This window comes from Pteronotus mesoamericanus, unplaced genomic scaffold, assembly GCF_021234165.1.
Source record: "Pteronotus mesoamericanus isolate MK-2021 breed Mesoamerican mustached bat unplaced genomic scaffold, CSHL_Meso_final contig_123, whole genome shotgun sequence".
Classification (NCBI taxonomy): Eukaryota; Metazoa; Chordata; class Mammalia; order Chiroptera; family Mormoopidae; genus Pteronotus; species Pteronotus mesoamericanus.
In genome coordinates this window covers 2,601,404-2,613,657 of record NW_026555049.1, presented here as the reverse complement: position 1 = coordinate 2,613,657, position 12,254 = coordinate 2,601,404, and the positions used below count along the sequence as shown (strand labels likewise).

At 42.5% G+C, this 12,254-nt stretch overlaps 1 pseudogene; it reads right to left on the bottom strand.

The window, feature by feature from the left end:
* Nucleotides 1-360: 360 nt before the first annotated feature.
* Nucleotides 361-12,254, bottom strand: part of LOC129081882 (40S ribosomal protein S25-like) — a 73,559-nt pseudogene continuing 61,665 nt past the window's right edge.

Below are 12,254 nucleotides of genomic sequence, written 5' to 3'. Positions count from 1 at the left end.
GACAGTTGCCTTGAGCTGCTTCCTCCGGAGGGAAAGCAGGTTGTCACGTACCCCCGCAGTGAGTCACCTCGTGTGAGCTCCGTTTAACTGCACCCCCGTTTGTCTCAGCCACTTTCTTGCTGTGTTAGCCCTTCTGGAACGGGCACAGAGATGCCCAGGACGCACCCAGGTCACTGAATTCATGATTTCTAAAGTGCGTCCTCTGTCTTTCTCCCCTGGGCCCTTGAGAAAAGCCTGTGTGACTGCATTAAGGACAGGCAGTGAACTCTGCAGGATGTCCCCAGTCCGGAGGGTTGGGATGCGGCCTTGGCAGAGGGAGGTAACGTTTGAACCCCTGGGAATGCCATTAGTGCCCAGACTTCAAGGGGATCCTCCCAGCCCAAAGATTCGGAAACCGTGTGGTAAGGAAATAAAGGAAAGAACTTGAAAGGGCTCCAGAACAGGGAACCGCGTTGACTGTGACTGAAACATGCTGTCTGCCCCCCTCTGGGTCTCAGCCTCCTCACCTGCCTCATGAGGGGCTGGCTTTGTCAGGGAGCTCCTAGGACTTTGCCAAGGGACTCATTACGGGCCGGGGTTGGGGCTCCTCGCGTGGACTTAGTGGGTGAGGCGTGGCACGTCTCCTTTTTTCAGAGCCGGTACGCTCTACCTGCTTTATGGGTGGTTTTCTGTGGGAAGATGGTTCGGGGTGTCCAACCTTTTGGCATCTCTGGGCCACACTGGAAGAAGAAGAGTTGTCTTGGACCACACATTAAATACATTGTGACACGTCTTCACAAAAACATCTCATAATGTTTTAAGTGAATTTATGATTTTGTGTGGGGCCGCATTCACCAGCCATCTTGGGCTTCTTGCGGCACGTGGGCCACGGGTTGGGCACCCCTCGTAGAGGTTGAAAAAACATTTTGCAAAGCAGTAGCAGGTGATCTTTAATGCCCAGTTTAGTTTTGAGAGACCACAATTTAATAAAAAGGAAAGTAAAGAGGAAGGGGCCAAGGTTGTGAGAGGGGGACAAGGCAGCTGGGGAGGGCAGGGCGGGGCGGGGGGGGCTGGGGAAAGCAGAGAGGGCCTTCCACGCAGGGAGCTGTGCCCCCGTGAGAAGAAGTTATAATTACGGGACTCGGAATGCTACAGAGGTGTCATGTGGCAGCATAAATATATCACATCAATGTGCTATACACTTTAAACTCACACAATGTTTTATGTAATTAGACCTCAATTAAATTAAATTAAGCTAAAAAACCAGCTATGTCATTCCCACCCTGTCCCGGTACATGGTTGTAACAGATCTATGGACCTGAAGGCTGGCGACTGCTTTACAGTCAAATTGGTCCCCAGGACTTCGCACGGTGCTGGGGACAGAGGAGGTGTGCGGCCGCGTCTCCATGGTTGCTGATGGGTGGCTGAATCTGTGAAGCCGTGCCACGCAGCAGGAAAAGCGAAGGCTGAAACAAAGTTTGCAGCATCACTCCACACCAATAACTGGCTTATATTTTTCACAGACATTGAGAAATTAAGATTTCTCCCAATTGCAAAAGCAAGAGAGAAGTGGGAGAGTGTCTATTTTTCTTTCTTTTCGCCCATCTCTGAACAAAACCCCCAGCAGGTCTATCTGGAACGCCCACAGGAGACACCCCTGGCCCTGCTCTCCCTGGAAAGGCCTCCCTGCCCCAGGGCGGGCGTGGGCCTCCCAGACGGGCCGCATAACAATGGAGGTGTTGTGAAGTAAACAGAACGAGCTAAAAAAAACTGTTTTCCTCTTCTCACACAACTTCCTTTTTTATACAAAAGGAACTGTATGGGCAGCATAAGGGGAAATTTTATTTCTAAGAAATAAAATAGAATTAAGTAGATATAAAAAGCTAGATATGGAGAAAAATACTAGATTTAATAGAGGGGAAACAACGCCATGTCTGGGAATTGGCATCAGGACGTGCTCACTGGGCAGGGGCGGAGCGGCAGGAGGAAGCACAGAGGCAGGGTGTCTGCCCGCCTCTGTGTTCACGTCTCCGCGATTACCATTGATCTGTGCACCTCTCTTTTGGCTGCACTATAAGAACAAATGTTAAGTAATTCAGTGGACACTTGCTTCCTTGCTAATATTTTAAAAGTATAGATCAGATCATGAATTCTCTTAGAAGCATTACACTTTGTATACTTTTTTGCTTTATGTCTCATTCTTAACTGAACATTAAAGGAATGTAGTATTTTAATGGTTACTCTGCCAATATTTTTATCTAGGGGCCTGTTGCCATTTTTGTCTTTTATGAAATATTTTTGTCACCATAAAAGGAAGAATTATATATTTTTTTCTTCCAGATTCAGCCGGTGTAGTGTATTCTTCTATCAAAACATGTACCAAAACGAGGCAGAATAGTAAGAAACTAGAATTGCTTGGCGAGTGGAATAGGGAAACTGAGACAGAGCTAACACACTGGCCGAGCAGTTTACAGCCAGATACAGGTCACCTCCCTGGAGAGGACATCCAGGCCTTAGCTGTATTTCAGCCCCAGGCCCAGAAAAGCAGCAAAGCCAGGCGGGCCACCCCAGGACCAGCTGCAGTGACTGAAGGCCCCCGGCCCTGTCACTGGCCAGTCAGTGGAGCCCAGTAACCTGAAAGGGCGCCTGGAACACTGATGCATATTCCGCTGAAATTGTCCCCAGAGACATAAGATTCCCACCCGCAAGAGAGAGGTAAAAGCCTCAAGACAGAGGACCCAGCGTAGGCTCCCTCCGGGGAGCAGGCTGATCCCTTGCCTCCGCTCTCCTTCCCCCACAGGTGAGCACCTCCCAAACTCTAAGGGTCCTTGCACCCAGGGGAGCTATGGGCAGGGTCACTCTTCCCAGGCTGACCCCCTGAACCTGTCCCCAAGGCCCCTTTTCTCTGACTTCCCCGTGAGCTAAGGCAGCTCAGCGTGGGCTCTCCGGCTGCTTCTTCTATCCGAAGCCCTTCCTTTGTCTCACTGTCCCCGGCTCTAATGAACATACTCTCAAAACCACCTGGACTCGTGCTGTGCAGTCTTTCCTACACAAAGTCAAGAACGACACACGAAAGCTGGCCCCAGGCAGACCCGCTCAGGGCCAGGTTCCCTTCCGGTAACAAAAATACACATATACCTTTGGGACTTCGAAATGGTGAATGTTCATGATGTGTGAAAAAGCATGATACACAATTGTATGATCTTAATGACATAAAAACATGTTTAGTTGTGTCGGTGCCCACGGGACCGAGGAGGACACCGCAGGTTGTGAGCTGCTTGTGACTGTGGATGACTTGGTTCTCCACTCTGCATTTTCAGTTTCCTATTATACACATATTCACTTTTTAACAATGAATGTTATTTTTAAAACATGGGAAAAAGTTAGAGTGGTCTCAGAGCTTGCAAGGTAAAATCTTTGAATATTTCTTTTTAAAAATGTGGAAAAAAAATGTATTTCAGGGAATCTTTATGGAGCTGTGTACATTGATCTTATTTTTCCAAATCATGCATGATGTGCAATGTAAACACAAATAACTTATAACCTATAAGAGGAGTGGAATTTTTGTTTTGCCAACACAGGTCGAATAATGCTCTGGCAGTGACACGCCTTCCGTCTACTTCCAGGAACTGAAATATGAAAAGTACCTGTTGCTGCCGCGCACTCCCGCTCAGCTGCCTGCCCTCTCCTCTACCCAAATCGTGGTAGACACTGCTTAGTGACACTTTGTGACAAGTCCCATTCTAGGATTAGGCTGTAGGTTTGGGAAAGTAAGTAAAATAATGTACTCATCTTTAAAATGGGAACAGTATGTAACTCATAGGGATTTTTAAAAATATGTTTATTGATTTTAGAAAGAGAGGAAGGGGGAGAGAGAGAGAGAGAGAGATCGTTTGCCTCCCGTACGAACACTGACTGGGCAATGAATGCGTAACCTTTTGGTGAATGGGCGATGCTCCAACCAACAGAGCCACCCCAGCCAGGGCCCCTGGAGGGTTTCGTGGTAAGTAAGTGAACCGAAATTTGAAAGCATCAGGGTAGGTGCCGGATGCTTGCCGAGGGCTTAATGGAGCCGGTTTCTTTTCCCTGTGCAATACTCACCATCCCATTTGCATGACAGTTGTTCCAGTAATTTCTTTGTTTAATTAGACATGGGACAGCAGAATTAGATTACTTACAATTCATGGTTCACATATAGTTCAATTTTAGCTATTTAGATAGTTATTTAATCAGTTCATTTTTAATGATACAATAAGGACACACAAACCCTTTACCGAAAACGAGTCAGAACAATAACTATATCTTAGCAGACAACCACTCTGCGATCAACAAAAGCCCATCCCTTGCCTCCCATACCCGAGGTGTCTTTGTCTTGTGTTCTATGTCCATCATTCTGTTTTCTTTTTCATATAATTTTAATTGAATTTATAAGTAGTCCTAATGAGTATTACTTTAATTTTTAAAAGATCTTTTTAGTATCATAAGAGTATAATGCTATTTGTAATTTTTGTGGATTTACCATTTTTGATCAATCGTGTATGGCTAAGGTATATACATACTGTGGAATACTGGGTCATTGATTGGCTTTATTGCTGTATGATAGTCAACTCTCCTGTTAATTCCTGTCTGAATTAGTTCCAAGTTTTTTCTTTTATGATTTTAATGCTGTGAAAACTCTTCACATGTCTCCAGCTGTGTGTGTGCAGGAATAACCCTTCTGTAAATCATAGGAGTAGAATGGTTGGGTCATCTTCAACTTAGAAGTTGATGCAGAAATGTTTTCCAAGGTAGTTATAGCAACTTATCTTCTGACCAGCAGCACATAAGGGATCTCTCTGCACTGTGGTTGCCTGTGGCTACATAACTGTTCTATAGTCCAGACTATTGTATAAGCCACCTGAGGATAATTTGAGGTGACATAGTTAGAGAGTTCAAACAGTACGGGCTGTTTGTTTGACGTCTGTTTTCTTCCTTATTAGTCATGTGACCTTGAACAAATTCACTCATTCAACAATTATTCACTGAGCATTTACTATGTGCTGAGGACACAGAAATTAGCAGGATAGAGCCCCAGATCCCAAGAACCCTACATTCTAGTAGGGAGAGATAGGCAGTAAATAAGGATAAAGTCCATACAATGGTCAGTGCCATAAAGAAAGCAAAACAGGACAATGTGCTAAAGAGTGACTGAGGGCGGACAGCTCCTTTAGCAAAAGTGGGAAGGGAAGGTCTCCTGTGCGGAGGGCACATCAGAGCTGAGACCTGAATGACGAGGAGGAGGCAGCCAAAGGAACAGGTGAGGGGCAGAGTGTTAGGAAGAGGACAAGGCAGATGCAAAGGCTGTAAGGCGGGAATACTCAGGGGAACAAGGAGAAGGCCACAGGAGCCGAAGCACAGCAAGGGCCGCATGAAGACAGGCGGTGGCACGCCGCAGCCAGCTCCCTCAGCAGGTGAGAGTGCGCTGCGGAGTTCTCACGAATGCCCGAGTCCGTTGTTATACCATTGGTAGCTGGAAATTAGCCATGGTGGGGGTATTTACACCGTGAAAATTGGCAAACACTTCCTCAGGGTTTCCCCTGGCTCTGAGAGGTATGCGTGAGGAGGAGCAGGGTGAGAGGAGGGACCCACACTACTAACAGGTAAAATTTTAAAATGAGACATGTGCATCAATAGACAAGAGGATAAAACAGCTGTGGTATGTTTACACAATGGAATGCTACACAGCCATAAAAAAGAAGGAAATCTTACCCTTCGTGACAGCTTAGATGGATTTAGAGAGTATTATTCCAAGTGAAATAAGTCAGTCAGAGAAAGACACGTACCGTATGACTTCACCTACATGTATAATCAAAAAAATGAAATAAAAAAAATAGAAACAGACTCATAGAGCACAGACTGACAGTTGATGGGGGGAGGGCAGTTGGGGGCTGGGTAAAAAAGGTGAAGGGATTAAGGAGTACAAATCTGTAGTTACAGACTAGTCACAAAGATGTCAATTTTAGTATAGGGAATAGAGTCAATAATATCGTAGTGAATACAATTGGGCCGGGTAAATACTTGAAATACTGAGGGGACAACTCTGTAAAGTACATGATTGTCTAATTACTATGCTGTACATCTGAAACTAATAAAAAATAATATTGAATGTAAACTATAATAAAAAACAGTTAAACAATAAAAAAGAAGCATGTATATGTATTTATACATATATTAATCAGTCATAAGAGATTAAATATTGCATTTATGACAACATGGATGATCTTGAGGGTATTATGCTAGGTGAAATAAACCAGAAAAGGACAAAGAGCTATTGTATGATTTCACTCATGTATGGAATATAAAAAAAAGTAATGAACTAACTAAGCAAAACACAAACAAACTCTTGGACACGGGCAACAGGATAGTGGTTGCCAGAGGGGAAAGGGGAGGGGGAAAGGTAAATGGGTAAAAAGAGGTGAAATATATGGTAATGAATAGAAACTAGACTTTTGGTGGTGAGCATGCAATAATGTATACAGATATCAAACTATAATCTTGAACACTTGACATTTATAGAATATTATTAACCAGTTACCTTGATGAAAAATTTTAAATTTTTAAATTAAAAAAGAGACAGTTGCTGGATCTCTCAAAACCTAGCCTTGAAGGGTTGCTGTGAGAACTGCGTGCTTGTCTGCAGGTGAAGCACGGGCGCAGGAGGGGCGCTCAGTGACCAATGCCCACGCGCCCACGCCTGCCGGGCTTCACGCCCCTTCCCCAGCTTCCCTGCCCCAGCCTGTCCCCGATGGTCCTGGAGAAGAAAAGACAGGCACATGCTAAGCGGTCACTATAGTTAGGTCTTTCACCTATCCTATAATCATATAATGGTTATTTCATGCCGTTAGCAATACTGTCAGGCAGATATCAATATGGACAATTCACTGGTAAATGTGTTGAAGTCCAAAGACGTCATGTAGTTTGCCCAAGGTCACACAGCTGCTAAGTGCTGAAACATTGATTAATACTTTTAATACCTTAATTGATTAATTAATGCAATTAAACTTTTTTAATAGGCAACTCATTTCAGTGGATACTTTATTTGGATGTGCGCTTTTTTTTTTAATTTAATGAAGTTTTATTCTTCAAAATTCATAGTTGGTGGGACCTGTTGTTCATGCGTCTTCACAACAGCTGGGGCCTCCTGACCTTTGGTGTTTCCAGTGTAAATTACTTGAGCTCTGTGCTTTGCAACTGGCTTAATAAGTCCTTTCCTAAGGAGCTCCTGCAGGGCTGCCCTGGCCAAGGAAGCGTGGATCTTTAGTTGCTCAGAAACAACAGCTGGGGTTATAAGCTTGTAGCTGGGAACTTCCTTACAGAGTTTATCGTATGTTGCTTTATCAAACAAGACTGGGTTATTGGGCTGGCCCTAAACTTCGCCTTTGGACCACTCTTCTTTCTGACCTTGCCCCAGGTTTGCTCCCTGGGTCTTTGTCTTTCTTGGCCGGCTTTCGAGCATCCTTCTTTTCTTCTTGTCATCCTTGGGTGGCCCAGCAAGACTCGAGAAGCGCCGGCTCTCATTGCTACCTGAGAAGATGTCGGACAGAGAAGAAAAGTGGATGTGCTGTTAAATGAACCATGGGGCTGCTTGAACGCACAGGTCAAAAGTGTTTGAAGGTACATGAATAAAAAGAGGTTGCAGCATATCCGGTGTTGAAGTAATTTTTGCTAAACTCATCAGATGACCAAGAGACTCACAGGTAAAAGACAAAATTCTTTCTTCCTCTCTCCTTTCCTTCTATAGTAATGGAATACCCAGTATATCTGGGCATTGGGCTCAAAGATAGAGGTGGCTTGAAGGGGTGCAAAGTCTAGAGAGAATGACAATAATGATCAGACCACAACACCACAGGATGATTGAGAGACATAAAAATTTGCCTAAGTTGCTACAGGGGCAAAATGGGGAAGTATAGTTTGGAAAGTTTCCCCAGAGAAGGTGATGTTTGAGCTGGATGTTGGAACATGAATAAGAAGTTAATTTGATGAGGAATGAGACAGTATGGATGGGATGAAGCTGGGAAGAAAGAAGCATGTTCCAGGCGGAGAAAATACTGGGTGCAAAGGCCAGAAAGGAGAGAGGTCAGGTCATCTCTGAAGACCTACATAGTAGAAACACAGGTTTGGGGAGAATGGAGCAGGTCCAGATACCAGAGCAGGGTTGGATAATTTAGGTTACTGCAAGACCAGACTTACTTATAGGTAATATTTTCCGAGCTGATGTGTCCCCAGCTTTGACACTGTGTTGAGAAATTCATCATTACCCAATGACTGGTCTAGCAGTTCCAAACCACTTGGAATCCAGGGCGCTATGAATTGAATGTTTCTGTTTCTCCAAGTTTATAAGTTGAATCCTTAACTCCCAATGTGTTGGTGTTAGAAGGTAGGGCCTCTGGAATAATTAGGTCATGAGGGTGGAGCCCTCATGATGGGATTTGTACCCTTATAAAGGACACCCCAGAGGACTCAGGTAAGATGTATTCCAGGGATGCAAGGTTGGTACAATGTGCACAAATCAATAAATGTTATATACCACATAAACTAAAGGAAGAATAAAAACCACATTATCATATTAGTAGATGCAGAGAAAGCATTTGATAAAATCCAGTACCCATTTGTGATTTAAAAAACTCTCAGCAAAGTGGGAATAAAGGGAACATACTTCAACATAATAAAGGCCATACATGACAAATCTACTGCCAACATCATACTCAGTGGGCAAGGACTGAAAACATTTTCCTTAAGATTGGGAACAAGACAAGGATGTCTGCTTTCACCTCTCTTACTTATTCAACATAGTACTGGGAGTCCCAGCCACAGCAATTAGACAAGAAGGAGAAATAAAAGGTATCAAAATTGGAAAGAGAGGAGTAAAACTGACATTTTTTGCAGATGACATGATACTGTATATAGAGAACCCTAAAGATACCACCAAAAAAAATACATAGAAATGATGGAGTCAATAAAGTAGCAGGATACAAAATAAATATCCAGAAAAAAATAAATATTGGTGCATTTTTATACACCAATAATGAACTATTAGAAAGGGAAACTAAGAAAATAATCCCATTCACATGTTTCACAAAAAATAAAAATAAAAAACCTAGGAATAAATTTAACCAAAGAGGTAAAAGACATGTACTTGGAAAATTATAAGACATTGAAGAAAAAAATTGAGGAAGATACAAATAAGTGGAAGTACACACTGTGTTCATGGATAGGAATTATTAACATTATTAAAATGTCCATACTATCCAAAACAATCAATAGATTCACTGCAGTTCCTATCAAGACACCAATGGCATATTTAACAGAAAGAGAACAAGTGTTCTAAAAATTTATGGGGAACCAGAAAAGATCCCAGATAGACACAGCAACCTTGCGGGGGAAAAAATGAAGTTGGAGGAATCACATTACCGGATATCAAACTACTACAAGGCCATAGTAATCAAAACAGCATGGTACTGGCATAAAAACAGATCTATAGGTCATTGGAACAGAATAAAGAACCCAGAAATAAACCCATGCCTTTATAGTCATTACTATTTGACAAAGGCAGCAAAAATGTGCTATGGAGTAAAGATAGTCTATTCTATAAATGTCATTGGGAATATTGGACAGATATGTGTGAAAAAATGAAACCAGACCACCGTCTTACACCATACAGAAGAATAAACTAAAAATGGATTAAAGACTTGAAGGTTAGACTCATAACCATAAAAATCTTAGAAGAAAACATGGGCAGTAAAATCTCAGACATTTCTTACAGCAAATTTTTTTCTGCTATATATCCTTAGGCAAGGGAAACAAAAGAAAAACATAAACAAATAAGAAGACATCAAACTAAAAAGTTTTTGTGCAGCAAAGGAAACCATCAACAAAATGAAAAGACAACTTACTGGAAAAATATATTTGCCAGTCATACATCTGATAAGAAGTTCATATTCAACAAACAATCCATTTAATAAGTGGGCAAAGGACTGGAATAAACACTTCTCCAAGTAAGTCATACAGATGGCCACTGTTGTACACTGGCCACATTTGAAAAGATGCTCAATGTCACTAATTATCAAATTAAAACCACAATGAGATATCATGTCACATCTGTCAGAATGGCTATCATCAGTATATCAACGAACAATCAGTGCTGGCGGGGATGTGGAGAGATGGGAATTCCCATGCACGGCTGATGGGAATGCAGACTGGGGCAGCCACTGTGGAAAGCAGGATGGAGATACCTCAAAAAATTAAAATGGAACTGCCTTATGACCCAGTGATTCTATTTTTGGGAATTTATCCGAAGAAACCCAAAACACTGATTTGAAAGAATATATGCACCCTTATGTTCATTGCAGTGTTATTTACAATCACCAAGACAAGGAAGCAGCTCAAGTACACATCAGATGAGTGGATTAAAAAGCTGTGATACATTTACACAAGGGAATACTACCTGGCCATAAAAAGAAGGAAATCTTACCTTTTTGGAGAGCATGGATGAACCTGGAGAGCATTATTCTAAGTGAAATTTGCCAGTCAGAGAAAGACAAGTAACACGATTTCTCTCATATGTGAAATCTAATGAGCAGAATGAACTAAAAAGAAAAATAGAAACAGACTCATAGATGAAGTACAGGCTCACAGCTCTCTGGGGTGGGGGTGGTGGAGGAATAGAACAATATAGAAAAGAAGAGAAAAATTTCATGGACACGGACAACAGTGTGGTGATTGCCAGGGAGTGGGGGAGGGGTGGGGAAGGTGGAGGAGGGTGTAGAGGGGATAAATGGTGATGGACGGAGACTTGACTTGGAGTGGGGAACACACAATACATTACATAGATGATGTGTTGCAAAATTTTGCACCCCAGTGAACTAATTATAAAAGGAAAGAAGAGACCCTAAAGAGCTCCTTCACCCCTTCTACCACGGGAAAATCAGAGTTACAGCTCAAAATAATTCTCATTCTTCAAGGCTCAACTTGAAGTCCTGATATTTCTGAAAAGTCTTTCCAGGGCCCCCAGCTAATAACTCTCAGAGCACTTTTAAAATCCTAAAATCTCATGAATAATTTACAATATGCTGTCTTTTATTTTTCCTTTACTTTTTATTTTCTCTCATGTAAACATTTTTTAAAAAATATATAGTACCAATACAAGAATATATTTTTATCATAGAAGTAATGTAAAAAAATGAGGAAAGAAAAACAATCACTTTAAATAGACACAATCAATGATAACTTTTTAGTGCACTTTCTTCCATTGTTTTTTTTGTTTTTTTTTTTGTTTTTTTTTTAGTAAAATTGATGATCAGTGCTCTGGCCTAGTCAAGTTAATTATAAATTACCTGAGAGTGGGGATTATGTACTATCACTATATTCTTTTTACCTCTTTTAAGAACCCCTTAAATATCTGTCACTAATGGAAACAATACTCAATGAATTATGAGCTCTAAGCAGGTTGGAATCATGGTATATGCAAGCAGAGTGTGTTAACGTAGAGTTGCTTGAAAATACGTGCCCTGAGTGAGCAGTGCTGTGAAAAGGCCAGAGGAGATGATGACACAGTCAGCCTTGTCATCTTCAGATATCCAGGACGGGTCTTCGCACGTGTGGTTCTCCAGAGGCAAGACCGCCCGTGTTGGCTTGTGGGGGTGCTGGACTCATACCCCAGGCAGGTGGCCAGGTTACTACCTGAGAAATGAAAGCAAAATGAGTGAAGTAGAGAAAGATCACTGTCTTTCCCTCTTCTCTCCCTCCTTCTTACAAAAGTCCAAGGGGCAAAACAGATGCTTGCTCTCTGGATAAATCTGATTGTTATTAGTTTCTGCAGCTGCTATACAAACTGGGTGGCTGAAAATGGCAGACGTTTATCCTTTTACAGTTCTGGAGCCCAGAAGCCCTAAGCCAGTGCCACTGGGCTGAAGTCCAGGCGGCAGCAAGGCTGCCTGCGCTCCCTCCGGAGGGCCTGGGGAGAGCCCATGCCTGGCCCTCCCACCTCCTGGTGGCTCCAGGCACTCTTGGGCTGAGGTCCACCCCACTCTGATGTTTAAGACAGCAGCTTCATATCTGTCTTTGTCCTGTCTTCGTATCACTGTCTTCTCTGTGTCTCTCTGAAATTTCTTTTCTTTTGCTTCTCCTTTATAAGGCCTTGTGATTGAATTTAGGACCCACCCAGAAAATCTAAGATAATCTCATCATTTCAAAAGCCTTAAATTTATTACACCTGCAAAAATCCTATTTTTCTTCCT